A 14,028-nucleotide genomic window follows, 5' to 3' on the forward strand; every position below is an offset into this window, starting at 1 on the left:
CTAGTCCTCCTTCTGCACACTGCCCCTGAACAGCTATTAGGAGTTGTGCATCGAATTCTCTCAAAATTCCCAATGAGAAAGGCCTGTGATTTTTCTCCCTACCTTCCTAACCCCATCCAAAGTCCTCAGCCCAAGGCCCTGTTGTTCTACCCTGTCGTGCCTCCAAGTTTAGTCAGGGCCTTCTTTTACAGGCCCCTGAGAACAGGATCTAGCAGGGTAGATTTTGCTAGAATGTCACCTTGGTGTAGAGGAGTTGAAGGTTGTGGGAGGTGGTGCTATGGGGCAACAGGCAGGCAGGTGAATATACTGTATCTAAGCCTTCACCCACCAAATCTATTCAGTCCTCTGGCCCAGAGCCAGTTATGTCTTGTAACTGTGTTGGGGTGTGGGTGTGTGGGGTTGGCTCCTCTAAGATTTCAGCCACCGTCCCCCACTTTAATAGGTGGGTAGCTCTAGCAGGAAGTCATAGCAGCATGAAGTTGGTGGTTAACAGACCTTAGTCATGGGCCAGCTCTTTTCATCTCTGTCTGGTTAGAGATCCAAAGCTGATTCTCGAGCTTCTGTCTTCCTGTCTTCTCTCTAATAGCCCCTCCTACCAGATGGAAAGGGTTGGGGGTAGGATTTTTTTTTTAAAGGAGATAAACATCTAATTCATCCTTCGGCATCCCCTCTACATCCTTGCTCTTTCGTTTGTACGAATGGTCCCCAAGTCCATGTAGCAAAGACCATGGCTCCCGAAAGCCAAGCCATTATCACAGTGCCCACTTTTCCAATTTGGTAAAACACACAGGGCCCGGTAGCACCCTCTCCTTTCCCCGTGAATATGTCACCCTCCTCAAGAGTCAGGCAATTCTGCTTTAGAATCCTGCATTTCTCAGGGCGCCTGGATGGCTCAGTCGGTTAAGTGTCTGACTTCAGCTCAGGTCATGATCTCACTGTTCATGACTTTGAGCCCCGTGTCGGGCTCTGTGCTGGCAGCTCAGAGCCTGGAGCCTGCTTTGGGTTTTGTGTCTCCCTCTCTCTCTGCCCCTCCCCCGGTTGTACTCTGTCTCTCTCTCTCAAAAATAAATAAACATAGAATTCTGCACTTCTCTTTGATGGGGCCCAGATATCCCTACATCTGCCAGTTGCCCAGAATCCACGGAATGGTGCTCTGGCTATTCTGCAGCCCCCTTGTATGTGGAATTTCCTTTTCTTATTTTGGTTGTTTTTTGTTCATTTTGATAGGTTTCAGGAAGTGGAGTTCAGCAAATGTGTACTGACACAGCCACCCTTCTCTGGGCTGCTTTGAAAAAACAAGCAAAGGGGTGGCTCAGTTGGCTAAGCATCCAACTCTGGATTTTGGCTCAGGTCGTGATCTCACAGTTCATGAGATCGAGCCCCACATCAGGCTCCATGCTGACAACTTGGGGCCTGCTTGGGATTCTTTCTCTCTCCTTCTCTGTCTGTTCCTCCCCAGCTTGTGCCCTCTCTCTCTCTCAAAATAAATAAATAAACTTTAAAAAAAAGAAAAAACAAGCAAAGCCCCTAATTTGTATGCAAGATTTCATCTCAAATGTCATAGATTTTTACTCATATAATTATATCAGATCTTAAAATAATTTTATTTCTGTAGTATTTAGGGCTCCTGTGGTTGCAAGTAACAGAAAGTCTCTGCATCTAGATATAGAAAAAACAGGGTTTCAACCTCAGGACTACACAGGTGTGCAGGGAACCCAAGGGCAGGGAGACAGCTGGGTCTTCTGCAAGGCCATGACCAAGAGCTGGAATACTGTAAGGAGCTCGAAAGTCTTTTTGTCAGCCTTGCAACCCGCTTCTGATTGTTGCTTCCCATGACAGGCCGGTTTTCTCTGGCAGGAGACAGGGTGGAAAATGGTGACTACCGATAGCTCCCAAGTTTACATGTTGGTTTATGAGAGCAGCTAGACCAAAGTGGAGTCTATTTAGGAAAGATGCTGAAAGAACTTATTTGGGTCAAGTGTATAGCTTTGGTCCAATCAACTGTAACAATTAGGACTGCTTGGTGTGAGTATGGATGCTCCTATGGTAAGTGTGAATAGGGGTTTTCAATTTCCATAAGGAGAGCTGAAAAGCTTACTATAATTAGTATGGCCTTTATTCCTTAATACCTGGAGGAAGAATAATGTTCTCCTCCCAGTTGGATGGCTTGAACTGCTGTTACTGGTTGTAGTAGATTACCTCTTCCAAAGATGGTCATCATAATATACCGCATCCCGTCTGTACTTCTATGATACAATATTAAGTGATGGGGGTTCACGTCACCTGAGTGGACTTTTGTGACCACCCAGCCAGTACAGCAGAAGTGAGGCTATGTCACTTCCAAGGGTGGATCACAAACACTCTGTGAACTACTGCCTGTTCTCTTGGGACACTCATACTTAAAACCAGCCCAAGAATCCCCACGGAGACGACACATATAGGTGTTCTGATCAGCGGGCGAGGTCTCGGCCAACAGTCAATGTCAACTTCAGATAACGTGAGTGAAATGAATCTTCAGATGATTACAGCCCCCAGTGTTGAGTCATCCCAACCTTTAAGCCACTTCAGCTGATGCTGTGTGAAGCAGAGATGAGCCCTATTCAAATTACAGATTCCCGAGCAAAATAAATGATTGTTGTTACTTTAAGGCACTAAATTGTGCAGTGAATTATTACCCAGTAGCAGATAATGGATGTGATGGTCATTTTGTTATGCCGATATTTGATTATCTAAGGACTGAGCCACCCTGTTGTTGGTCGAATGAGATTCTGCTTGAAGGGAAGACCTCCTCCACCTGAGTTGCAAGTATGTGTCTCAGAAGAGAAGTTGAAATATGGAGTCAGAACTTTAGGGAGGAATGTTCAGCAAATATTCGCTCCCTTTCCTGCCCACTGTGGAAGGGGGGTATTTCCCCCGCCCCTCCTTCACTGTGGACCAATTGGCTATGGATCAATGGCATAGTGGTGGAAGTAACAGCGTGCCAGTTCTGAGCTCATGTTAGAAGCCACATGGCAAGTTTCCACTTGTCCTCTATAGCATCTGCCATCCACCATAAGAAGAACTTGGCCTAAGCATTCAGGGCTCCTTTGGCTTCGGTTCCAGAATGCAGACAGACAAAAGACCTTGACCAGACCTGAAGCCTTGAGGCCATCTACACTCAGCTGAGCCCACAGCCAACCTACAGCCAACCCACCTACCCGGGAGTGAGAAACAGATGTGGCCGTGAACCTCTGAGATCTTAGAGTGTGTTTTTGCAGCAGTGGCTAACTGATTCAGAAGGCAGCCAGAGTCAATGTTGATCTCAAAGAGCCCATCGCGTGGATGAGCACGTGTTTTAAGACCCACGCTCGACTACTGAGTCCTGCGTTTCTGACTAGCTTGACTTTGGGAGTTTCACTTAACATCTCTAAGACCACAGAGAATAACATTTGCCTCACAGGACACTGTGAGAGTTAAGTGAGATGATGTCTGCGAGTTCAATAGTCAACACATGGCGGGCAAGGCTGAAAGATTTATTCCCTCTTCTTCACTTTTTTCCCATTGGGATTCCCATGGGTCTAAAAGTCGAAGGAACAATTTCTAGGAAAGGGATTAAAAGATGACATACACCAAATCCAGGATGTGTGACAGAACCCAAGAATCCCTAAAATCAAGTTAAGCTCTGGTGGAATACCAGCTGTTAGCGGAAATTTTCTTGTTTTGATTCTGTTGAGTATTTTGCTGATTTCCCTTAGGATTTAGCATTTTTTCATGTTTCCGGCTCTCTTAGCAATGAAGAGAGGATGGGGGGGGGGGCACTTTTGTTCCCAAGTGGGCCAGGCTGTGATAGGGGAGCATCCCAGTGCTGGGGGCAGTGGGCTGACAGCCTGAGAGACTCCAAGGGGAAAACAGAAACTCAACTTTCCCATCAGAAAACTTTCCTCATGTTCTACATGACAAGTACGCATATACATATACATCTAATACATGGATATGTGGCAACTGTCAGCATCCTGTCAGGGAAGCAGAACCACTATGAGTATTATGAAATAAGGGATTTATGTGGGAATCAAACCTACACAAAGGTGGGAGGAGCTTGGGAAGTAAAAGTCCAGGAAGGGGCCTTGGAAAACGAGAGAAAAGTCTTTCCCCAGCCGTCTTGGGGCACTGGGGCAGGGGGACAGGTTGGAACTTGCAGGGGAAGTGGGGAAGCCACGCAGGCACACCCACCTGCCAGAGTGGGCTTGCAAAGGGGAGGTGGCGAGTCTATACAAGCCTACTGCCTCCTACAGCTACCACCTCTGAGACTGTAGCCAAGAGGGGGAATCCAGAGGGGGCACCCAGTGGAAATGCCCAGGGCTGCTGTTGGTCAGCCGGACCAGGGTGGAGAAGTGCTGGATGCTGGGTAGGGGAGAGTTAGGATGATGTAGAACCTGCCCCCACCTTGTTTGCCTTTGTCATTATATCTGACCACAGATTTCAGAGAATAGAGGCTGCTGCCATATTTTTTTCCCCCACATCTCCTGCAAACTTCTCGTTCAGCCAACTCTAACCCAGAATCACACAGAGAAGGGGATTCTGGGAAGAAGATTCAGTGTAGTCAGGTCAACACAAGCACAGGACCGTTGTACACGTGTGTGTGTGTGCTTAATTGCAAAATTCACACATATACCTGTGCTTGCTGAAGCAAATGGAAATAAAATCATATGATATAAAAGAAAAGAAAAATTTATCTCTCCATTTCCATTCAGGAGTAACTACTTCTAAGTCTTAGTTTTTCCTGTGTGTATATATGATATATATGTACATGCATATACATTGTTATACATGTACAGATTATACATATTTACAGATTTTTTATATATATAAAAAACAGAATCAGGCTATAAATATTCTTTTGCAGCTTGTCTATTCAATGAATGCTTCGTTGGCTTCCCGTGCCATTGTTGCATTGACTATATAGCATAGCATTTGTTTATATGGGCTAGAGAGTGAGATCTTCCTGTCTTTTTATTGCAAATATGTATATATGTCGTTGGGTGTGTGTATGTATGCATACACATGTTTCTGAGTTTGTGCGCAATTTCTATAAACCATATTTCTAGAGGTATAATGTCATTTAAAATTTTACATTTTGGGGGCTCCTGGGGAGCTCAGTCAGTTAAGCGTCCAACTCTTGATTATTTCAGCTCAGGTCCTGATCTCACCATTTGTGAGATTAAGCCCCTCGTGGGGCTCTGCGCTGAGAGCAGGGATTCTCTTTCTCTCTCTTTCTGCCCCTCCCTCGCTTGTACCCCCCCCCCTCAAAATAAATAAATAAACATTAAAAGATTTTACTTTAATGACTCTAAATGAACAGTCCCCCCCAAAGTTTATACTAATCCATACGCTCATCTACAGGATACACTTACTTCTTCTGTTCCGCATGGATTATGCCCATTTTTCCAATGTACTATTTGTCTTTTTATATTTATTTGTCAACTGTTAAGTATAGTGTGGATGTATAATCTAATTCAGCTGATTATCTTTTAATTTGTTTGGCGTGTCTTTATTTCAGAAATTTTATGTTTAGACAGAACCTCTACACTCCAGGATTATAAAGCTTTCACTTATATTTTATTCTGGTTCTTTAACTTGTCTTTTATTTAGATCTCCAAGCCACCTGCAATTTGTTGTGATGTGTACGTGTGTAGTAAAGCATTTAACCTTGTTTCCCAAGGGGTCTGGCCTTTAATCTCAGATTCTGGGAAGTAATCCCTAAGTCCTTGAAATGTCACGCTTGATAGGAGTGTCTTGGCTTGCCCGGGAGCCTGATGTCAGGATGGATAGTCTAACTGTATGATTTATGGTAGAGGCCGAACAGTCTTAGAACAAGGGCTGGCCATGCCAGAAGAACAAACAATATGACTTAGGCTAAGGGCTCTGGGGTCATGTGGTATCAGATGACCGGCAGATCGAAATTAGCTACATGGGCAATTAATCAATCAATTAATCATGCCTATGGTATGAAACCCCAGTAAAAACTCTAACATCAAGGCTTGAGTGAGCTTCCCTGGGTGGCAATAGTCTGTGCATATTGTCACACATCGATACCGGGAAAGTAATGCATCCTGACTCCCAGAGGAGAGAACAATGAATATTCTGTATTTGTTACACGCCCCCAGATTCCACCTATGTGCTTCTTCCCTTGGCTGATTTTCATCTGTTTCCTTTCCTTGGAATTAACTGTAACCATAGAGATAATAGCTCTCCATGAGTTCTATGAGTCTGGGCAAATGATGGAAAGTGAGGACAGTTTGGAGGATCCCCCCCACACCCACAATGGCTGTCAAAAGTGAGGGTGATCTGATGTAGACTACCCACTCCACCCCCCGCCCCGCCTTCTCTGCAGTTGGCTAAACTCTCTCAGGGAGATAAGGCAAGAATCCAAAACTTTTCTCTCTTTTCTAAATGGACAACCAACGTCACCAGCTCCTTTTCCCTCTCACAAACTTAGAAGGAGAGCTCAATCATACACTGAACTCAGGATGTTGCGTAGAAATAAAATATTGACCTGTCTCAACATGAGACTGAACTGTTTAAGGAAGTTTGTGACTGGGTGGAGATTGGTAGGAGATGGAGGTGGGTTTGGCGTGCTCCTTGGGACCATGTTGAAATCAACGCCGTTCTGAAGGAAGGAGTAAGACACTCTCCATACCTGTGTACTTCTCAAGGCCTGTTCCCCATAGCTGTGGCCATAGGTGTCATGCCACAACCCCAACCCCATCACCAGCTGTCACACAAATGCATCTTCAGCAGGTACTAATTAGATTCCTTTGGATGATACCGTGGAACCATCACAAGAGGCACCCATCTGAGAGTCGTTATTTTACTCCCTGTGTCAGTTTCTTCTCATCTCCCATTCTTACGTGTGTCCCTTCCCGGGGTATTTATGGAGTGACAGGAACTGTCTCCACAGCCCCCCATCCAACAGGGTCTTCCCATGGGGCTTCTGGCCGTGTCCTCGTTGGAGACATAGGCCCAGGAACAGTAGAATTCACCTCAGGCAGTGGCCAAGTTTTTCTGCAATTCCATTGTTTTGTTTTGATACTTAATCAAAAGCACATTATGCATAATTGCACAAGAATCCTCTTGAAGCTGGGGGGTCACTTCTTTCAGAGTAGAAAGTCATGGGAGAGAACAGTGTTTCTGACCCGTCCTGTTTTGAAAGGCCTTGCCTAGCTCCTCTGATTGCCTTTGCTTTTCATCTGTCCTTATCCTCTCCTCTGGCTGTAGGGACAACACACTTATGAACGCCTCCTCACTCCTTAGTCAAAAGGCCAATGCTTTTTTTCTGTCTGTAAAGGACACATTCCAATGAGGAGAGACTCCAAAAATCTAGAAATATTTCTTTCAGCTGCTCTTTTGCCCCGGGAGTGCAACCACCTTGGCCTTCAAGGCACCCACATGCTTCACCCCAAATTTTTCCATGCTGAGGTTTATCCTCTCAGGCTAGCTGCTTCCAAAGGGACTATTCCATACGGCCTGCACCACCTGAGCCCCTCCCACACGGGGAGAGGAACACAGCCAAGCATGCCAAGCAGCTTACGTGGACACAAGAAACCCAGCTGAATGTGCAGAACAAAATACAATTTAGTAGAGAAAGCAAGACTCTGGAGCTACGCCGTCCAATGTGGTAGCTGCTGTCCACACATGGCTACTAAAATTTAAATTAAGTGAAACTTAAAAAGGGTTCATAATTAAAAAAATTTTTTTTAAGTTTATTTTTGACAGAGAGAGAGAGAGAGAGAGAGACAGAGCATGAGCAGAGGAGGGGCAGAGAGAGGGAGACACAGAATCTGAAACAGATTCCAGGCTCTGAGCTGTCAGCACAGAGCCTGACACGGGGCTCGAACTCACAGACTGCGAGACCGTGACCTGAGCCGAAAGTCGGACGCTCAACTGACTGAGCCCCCCAACAAAGGGTTCATAATTTAGTTTCTCAGGTGCACTAGCCACATTTAAAGTGCTCAATGGCCACAAGTGGCTAATAGCTGCCATGCTGAGCAGTACAGGCTTAGAACATTTCCAATCACTGCAGAAAGTTCTATGGAATAGTACTGCTCTACAATAAGCCCTTCTTGGTTTGCCTGGAGGCCTGTCTTCCACCTCTACTGAGTCATCTTGGGGAAACACTCAGTTCCTTTTTGTAACTACCATTGTCTCTATGTCCCTAGGGCCTTGTCCTCTCTATGGCTACGAGTGCTGTTTTTGCTGGTGTGCCCCAAGTCATATATTTTGGCAGAAAATGTTGTTTACAATTCCCAGGGGGCATTTATATTTTGATCCTCGGCAGACCAGCTGAAGTGAGAATGGGTGCCATCAGTCACAAGCGTTGAAAATCCAGTAGGTTTCAATGGAAGCACATATGAATGTGTGATGGACAAGCCCAGACATTCTTCTGCAAGGAGCATAGTTCTTTTCCTACTTGGTAATTACCATATGAATAGAGAGGAGACTTAGAAGACAAATATTCCAGCAGAAAATCTGTTTATTAGCAGGGGCTGCGTCCACATCTTTATACTTCCAGTCGGTGGTGCCGGGACACACGTCTGTGGGTGGCAACAGAGGCGATCCTCTCACCCGGACTTCCTCTCCCTGCCCCTTGTCGTAGGCCATCGATACAGCGTGATGACATTTTTATTTGGCCGTCCAGAGATCCCCAGATGTTCTCATTCTTGGGTCTCCCCACTCCTCCCCAGGGGTGTCAGTGGTTTCGTAGCTGCAGCCAGACCACAGCTTCTCCGTGCATCTTTCTAGTAACCAGCGACCGGCGCACTCTTGCTTTTCGCTCTTTTGGAGTGTCACTAGCATCTCTTGAACATGCACCAGAGTGATCATAACCGTTGCCCAAGGAGCCGGCAGAAAAGCAAGTAGAAACAAAAGAAATGCCTCCTGAAGACCAGCGAGGTCTTTAACTGTATGTTCGTTTAACTCCTAAAGCTGTTATCTCAGCCAGTGGAGTGCTAGCCATGGCCTTGCTGTGTGAGGGTCCGCTGCACACACCGGCAGACAAAAGGAAGCCATCACCTCCTGGAAATGGCCGAGCTGGAAGCCGTGGACAGCCACGTCCTGCCCTGGGAATACAGTGGCCCAGGATGCTTCAGGATCCGAGGGTGCAGCCTGCGTGAGGCAGCTCAGAGGGCAGAAGGAACCCCAGGGTGAGGAGCTGAGAGAATCAGGTCCTGGTTGGGCGCTGCCATTTCTGCACAGTGGTCTGGGCATTGCCTTATTCCCTCCCGGCCTCAGGAGGAAACATAGATCACTCTCAGGAATCTACTGATTCCTGGAATCGCATGAACCCCATGGAATCGCAACGTGCTGAAATGAGATGCACGTAACCGTGCTTCTCCGACTGCAAAGATCATTTATTGGGTATGTGCTGTGAAGAAACACTACCCTTTTACCCTCGTCCCCTGGAGGAGTCTGAGGGACACATGAGAACCCCACACCTGCAATGTCTATTTCATAGTTACCCCCAGTTAAACCCAGTTCTGTGTTCTCTGTGGCCACATTCAATATTCGCACATTAACCACGATCTCTAGTTGTAGACTGGAGGCTCTGGTTAATCTTTAACAACTGGAAGTCAGAATTGGCAAGGAAAGATTGGGGATATTACTCCTGATAGTGTAATTCACTCATGGTCCCGTTTCTTCACCTCTCTCCCATGGCTACACTTTTGGCCAATAACTTTTCACTTTCTCTTACTAAACAGGGGAAGTCTATTTCCTCACCATTTGGATATGGACCCAACCAGGTGGTTTGCCTTGGCCAAAGGAGTGTTGCAGAAATGACAGTGTGACAATTTTGAGCCTAGACCTGAAGAAACCCTGCATGGAGCAGAGATACTCACCCCAGTCCTCCTGGCCAAGGCCAGCCTTTGTGACTGACTACACAACAGTCAGCCAGCCCCAGACCACGAGTGAGTCCGGCCAACACCAACAGAGCTGTCTAGAGGACCCCAAAAACACAAGTGATAAATGTTGACTGTGGAATGCCACTGAGGTTGCGTGGGTGTTTTTTATGCAGTGTTATTTTGGCAACAGAAAACTGATACCCCCTTGTAAAATGAAGAATGACCCCTTCTTTATATTGGGGATAGAGTGAATCTCTCCGAGGGAAACAGGATTTTGGTAGCTGTTCTAGAAAGACATCTGGGCTTTAAAATTGTAATCTCTTTCTGCCACTGTAAATTTTTAATTCTCCTGGGTGAAGCCATTGACTCTACCTTGGGCCCATTCTTGCTCAGACCCCTAGGCCAGTCAGTTTACCATTCTAGTAAGATTTAGGGAGCCCTATAGCACTAGCTCAATGATTCAGAAGTTCAACCTAAGGCTACTTTGCTGCAGAATCTGTTCTGTTCTCATCTCCTTCCTTGTGACTAAGCCCTGTGTTATTCTCAGATTCACACAGCCATGACCGTCTCGGTTCTCAGGGTCCACACTTTCTTACTCCTTTGGGCTACTGGAGCCCTATGGCTGACGTCTGCTTTCCAAAATGGAAGCACCACAGACTGCCTCTTGCCATAGTTACATGTCTAGGGTATAAGTAATAAACAACAACAATGGATTACCTTTACTCTATAAAGTATTTTCTACTTTTACAGCTGGATTCAGTCTCCTCCAGGCCCCAAATGCCTGGTCCACTCTGGAGGAGTACTTTCTCTGTCTTCGGTCTCATCCTACCACCAACCCAAACCTTTCATGACGGAGAAAGCTGGGGTTTAGGGAGGTTACATGACTTTTCTAAGGTCAGAACACTAGTAAATAGGTTTAACATCCAGGTCTACCTTCCAAAATCTGTGCCATTATTAACTCTTCAGCATATCAACTAAGTTAACCTGCCTAGGATGATCTGGCACGGAATAGTTGGTCAACATTCCCAAATTTTCTAAGTCTAAAAAAATCAGAACCTGTCTTTTCTCTGATTCTTTGCACCTAGGAATGCTAGTGGCTTTCAGTCTAATAGCAAAACAAAAACAAAACCAAAACAAACGACGACAACAACCAAAAACAGGAGGACTTGAGTCCCTGACTTGGGGGGCAGTTGTACACACAGAATACTCGACACCACCAACAGATTATTTTTCAAACTCTCTCCTCTGTGCCACAAAATCATGTTCTTTAAATGTTTATTTATTTTTGAGAGAGAGAGAGATAATGTGAGTGGGGAGGGGCAGAGAGAGAAAGAGGGAGACCAGCTCTGTGCTGTCAGCGCAGACCCCGATTATAGGGCTCAAACCCACGGACCATGAGATCATGACAACTGACTGAGCCACCCAGGCACCCCTTCACAAAATTATTTTCAGTGATAATGATCAGTGATAATCATTATTTTCTTCATTTGTTATTTAGTTTTTAAAAACAATTAATTAAAAAAGAAGACTGCATTTCAATTTTAAAGGCATTATTTAATTTTGGTAAAAATACTTCACGTGGGACCTGAAGTTTGCACTTACCAAACAAAAATAGTACACTTCAAAGTTCGCATGCTGTTTTACAATTTCAACGTAAATGACTTCTCACCGTCACATGACATGGCGGAATTGAAGGCATTGAAGTTTGGTTTTGCCCTCTTTGTATTCCCTGTGTAACCATTGTTACCTTCAATCTACTGGTTAAGGGCAGGAATATGCAGAAGCCTGGTGATGGAGACATACAGCACTAGAAGGTTATAAACTAACTTTTTAAAATATTTATTTATTTTGAGAAAGAGTGAGAGTAGGAAGGGGCAGAGAGAGAATCCCAAGCAGGCTCCATACTGTCACTGTCAGTGCAGAGCCCAACACAGGGCTCGATGTGGGGTTTGATCCCACAAAACATAGGACCGTGACCTGAGCTGAAATCAAGAGTCGGAGGCTTAACTGACCGAGCCACCCAGGCGCCCCATTAACTGCCTTTCAAAATGAATGTATGAGGCATTGTGTTAGGGCTGACCGTAACTGGGAGAACTTCAAATTGCCTTCTATGTAGAATACAATGTTTATGATGGATAAATAACAAACATGTATTGATATGAAGTTCCATATACATTATCAAAACTCTACAATACTCATCATAATTATGCAGAATGTGGTCTAACAAAAAATTTGGGGGGCAAAGAAGAATTTTATCACATTGTTTAGAAATGCTGGCTCACATGATAACAGAAAGCAGACTAATTTTTACTCAGTTTTTAATACTCATCTGAATTCTCAATAGACAGTGTACACTTTCACTGCCAATACCTGAACAGAACACTCCCACTGCCCACTGTTGGCGTCCCACTGCTTTGGGGGAACTCAACCTGGTTCAGGGCCCATTCCTTCCCATAGGGAATGCCTTACACTGTTGGAAAGATTTAGGGAGTTCCCACTTCAGGAGAAAAATGACTATTTGGGGGAGTTCTCAATCTTATAGGGGAGAAGTAGTGACTCACCTCTTTAGAGAAGGCTGAGGTCAGGAGAACAGGGTTCTTCTCCTGGGGAACCTGAGTCTGGGTGGTTTGGAAAGAGTTCATGTTCAGAAATGGGGCTACCAAACAAGGATGGCTCCACGGATATGACTCTGGTTATGATGGTACATCATTTGTTACGGTCATGGAGAGACTGACATGGGAGGACCCTAAGATGACATTAAAACACAGAGGGAGTGCTCTGCTCCTGTATGTTTGAGAGAAAGTTTACATCTTTGGATTAGGTTTGGGTTTACCATCAACGAAGCTTGCCTTTGAAAAACTTTTTTTCTTTAATGTTTATTTATTTTTGAGAGAGAGACAGAGCACGAGCAGGGGAGGGGCACAGAGAGAGGGACACACAGAATCTGAAGCAGGCTCTAGGCTCTGAGCTGTCAGCTCAGAGCCTGATGCAGGGCTCAAACCCACAAACCGTGAGATCATGACCTGAGCTGAAGTTGGATACTTAACCGACTGAGCCACCCGGGCACCCCCAGGAGCTTGCCTTTTGAAGCAGGTAGACAGGAGCATGCTGACAGTGATTCCTAGATGCACGCTAGGGCTCCCCAAGGGCCAAAGGTGGGCGAAGAATGATGGAGATTATCTTCAAACCACCCTTCAGAGCCTGCCAGAGCTGACCAGGATGGATGGGACCAGGGTGCAGAAACTATGCTCTGCCATCCACCCACTGGGACGTATTCCTCTCGGAGCCTGCCAGAGATTTTAGCAGGCAATGATTCTTTAATCTGAATGAATTATGGAGAAAGACAGCTTATGAAAACTTATGTGAAATTTGGAAAGACTGGAAGCTTTATTGTTCTCAGCCATAAACGGTACTCTTCAATTAAAACAACCAAGGTCTGGCCAGATGTACTTTAATGAATGAAAAAGAGGAACTTCTGATGATAATTTGTGTGCCTGTCTTCATTTAGGTTCTGAGTGGTTTAAAGAGAGTTCTCAGTAACATTTTTCTGATTACAAAAATAGTGAAATCATTCTAGAAATCACAGAAAAATATCAAAATCGTCGTCACCCACAATTTTATCTCCCATTGTGTGTACAGATTTTTACATCTTGTCCTTCTCACTTAATAGTGAGCTTAAACATTTTTCTCTGTCGTTCATCATTCTGTGGAAATACTTTCAATAGACGTCTATTATCTCTTTGTGTGAATATGCCCTAAATTATTCATTCTATCGCCAATCACCAAACTTAAATATTTTTAATGTTTTCATATAGTAAATAGCACTGTGATGAACACCCTTGCAGAGAAATCTCTATATAATTCTGAAGGCTTCCTTATCATAGATGCCAAATTATGGAGTTATTGGGTGGAAGGGTTAAATTGTAGTGTAGGGCTAACCTGTAGCCTTGAGAAATAATAGCTTTGTTTTGACACTATAGGTTAAGAGATAACAGCCTTGTCTTATCAATCAAGGAACAAAAGTTCAAGGGAAATCAACTGGATTGGTGTTTGATTGGATTGGGGCAAGGGCGTGTTGAGAACTTTGAAAAAATGGCACGGGAGGCAGGGTCAAGGAGGTCAACTGTTTGCAGCTTAACGGGAGAAGGTCTGA

This window comes from Panthera onca, chromosome A3 (assembly GCF_046562875.1).
Source record: "Panthera onca isolate mPanOnc1 chromosome A3, mPanOnc1 haplotype 2, whole genome shotgun sequence".
NCBI classification, from domain to species: Eukaryota; Metazoa; Chordata; class Mammalia; order Carnivora; family Felidae; genus Panthera; species Panthera onca.